This window comes from Pieris brassicae, unplaced genomic scaffold, assembly GCF_905147105.1.
Source record: "Pieris brassicae unplaced genomic scaffold, ilPieBrab1.1, whole genome shotgun sequence".
In the NCBI taxonomy this organism is placed as follows: Eukaryota; Metazoa; Arthropoda; class Insecta; order Lepidoptera; family Pieridae; genus Pieris; species Pieris brassicae.
In genome coordinates, this window is record NW_025576247.1 from 40001 (window position 1) to 42500 (window position 2500).

At 48.5% G+C, this 2500-nt stretch overlaps 1 non-coding gene across 1 annotated transcript in view; it reads right to left on the reverse strand.

The window, feature by feature from the left end:
- Nucleotides 1-1550, reverse strand: part of LOC123719898 — a 1906-nt gene extending 356 nt beyond the window's left edge. Inside the window, exon 1 of the ribosomal RNA XR_006755998.1 lies at nt 1-1550. This exon is cut by the window's left edge and continues 356 nt beyond it. This is a non-coding gene — a ribosomal RNA (small subunit ribosomal RNA).
- Between the last annotated feature and the right edge of the window lie 950 nt (nt 1551-2500).

A 2500-nucleotide genomic window follows, 5' to 3' on the forward strand; every position in this document is an offset into this window, starting at 1 on the left:
AAGGGCATCACAGACCTGTTATTGCTCAATCTCGTGCGGCTCGAAGCCGCCGGTCCCTCTAAGAAGAATTTTAATACGTCGCCAGTGAGTTGCGCTCCCCGAGAGTCGCGCACACCTTGAATGACGACGCCTATTTAGCAGGCTAGAGTCTCGTTCGTTACCGGAATTAACCAGACAAATCGCTCCACCAACTAAGAACGGCCATGCACCACCACCCACCGAATCAAGAAAGAGCTGTTAATCTGTCAATCCTTCCGGTGTCCGGGCCTGGTGAGATTTCCCGTGTTGAGTCAAATTAAGCCGCAGGCTCCACTCCTGGTGGTGCCCTTCCGTCAATTCCTTTAAGTTTCAGCTTTGCAACCATACTCCCCCCGGAGTCCAAAATCTTTGGTTTCCCGGAAGCTGCCCGCCGAGCCATTGTAGTAACGTCGGCGGATCGCTAGATGACATATTTACGGTTAGAACTAGGGCGGTATCTAATCGCCTTCGAACCTCTAACTTTCGTTCTTGATTGATGAAAACACCTTTGGCAAATGCTTTCGCTGATGTTCGTCTTGCGACGATCCAAGAATTTCACCTCTAACGTCGCAATACGAATGCCCCCAGTTATCCCTATTAATCATTACCTCGGAGTTCTGAAAACCAACAAAATAGAACCGAGATCATATTCTATTATTCCATGCACGAAATATTCAAGCGGCATTTTGAGCCCGCTTTGAGCACTCTAATTTGTTCAAAGTAAAATTGTCGGCCCACCTCGACACTCACCGAAGAGCACCGCGATAGGATTTTGATATTGAACCGGCGTTTTACCGCCGGCTCACCGACGATATGCTCCGCAGACGTGTCAGTATCACCGCGGATGCGGTGCACCGACAGCGCGGCGCACAAATGCAACTACGAGCTTTTTAACCGCAACAATTTTAGTATACGCTATTGGAGCTGGAATTACCGCGGCTGCTGGCACCAGACTTGCCCTCCAATTGTTCCTCGTTAAAATATTTAAAGTGTACTCATTCCGATTACGAGGCCTCGTAAGAGTCCCGTATCGTTATTTTTCGTCACTACCTCCCCGTGCCGGGAGTGGGTAATTTGCGCGCCTGCTGCCTTCCTTGGATGTGGTAGCCGTTTCTCAGGCTCCCTCTCCGGAATCGAACCCTGATTCCCCGTTACCCGTGACAACCATGGTAGTCGCAGAAACTACCATCGAAAGTTGATAAGGCAGACATTTGAAAGATGCGTCGCCGGTACTGGACCGTGCGATCGGCAAAAGTTATCCAGATTCATCAAAATTAACGACTTCGGACGCATGGCCCTCCGCCGATTGGTTTTGATCTAATAAAAGCACTCATCCCATCACTGGTCAGAGTTCTGATTGCATGTATTAGCTCTAGAATTACCACAGTTATCCAAGTAACTGAGTAAGATCTAAGGAACCAAAACTGATATATTGAGCCATTCGCGGTATCGCCTTAATACGGCTTGCACTGAGACATGCATGGCTTAATCTTTGAGACAAGCATATAACTACTGGCAGGATCAACCAGGGAGCTGCTTACGCAAACGACACGCCTACACCGCGGTCACGCGGCTTCGGCGAGCCGCTGGCTCGGCGGCGTCGAGGGGCGCGCGCTTGCGCGCGCGCCTTCTCGACACGCGTGAACGTAACGCGTCGAATTTGCACGCGACGCGACGTTCGCGCTTCATATCGATAGACTAACTTTGACCGGTCTACGAGCGGCCGTCCCGTCACGATCTCGCAACGAGGTGATGTACAACGATGCTCGACCACTGTGAGGGACATAAAACTGCAACGAACACGACCCCGCGGGCGGGAATCGATGTTGTGACAATTTGAAAATTGAACATTCATCTAAACGCAACTTCTCAATTTTTATTCAATACGTTATTGTAAACATATTAAAACTCGGCTGGCAATTACATGCGCACACACACGCATGATTCGCACTAGATACGATCAACGCCCGGAGCTTGAGGGATAAATTCCAACACGACGCTGCGCACACCGTTTCGACGATGGGCGCGTGTGCGTCCTCTTTTATACATTCTTTACATATACGGTCGCCGTGGCGACCGCGCACGTGTCGAACACGCTAGGCGCCCTGCGTTGAGGTGTGCCTAGAAGCGTATTCTTTTAACATCACAGATAACACCGGGGGAGACGGTCCCAAATCTTGGTCGATTGGTAACATCACCATACGGTCTGCGAACGCGGTGCTATAATATAATTTTATATTATATTATATAAAATATGAGGAGGAGTAGTATGTATATTCTTTGTTATTTTGTGTTGACACAAGAGAGATATATAAAATGTACTATACACCACACACACAGAGAGAGAGAGAGCTGGGAAAGATCTCGGCGGTCTCGCATTCGAAATACGAATTTGATATAATTTCCTCCGAAAATCCATACCCATATCTATATCATCCATGCGCGAATATATGTATATAATATTCTCACACTTCGCACAAAC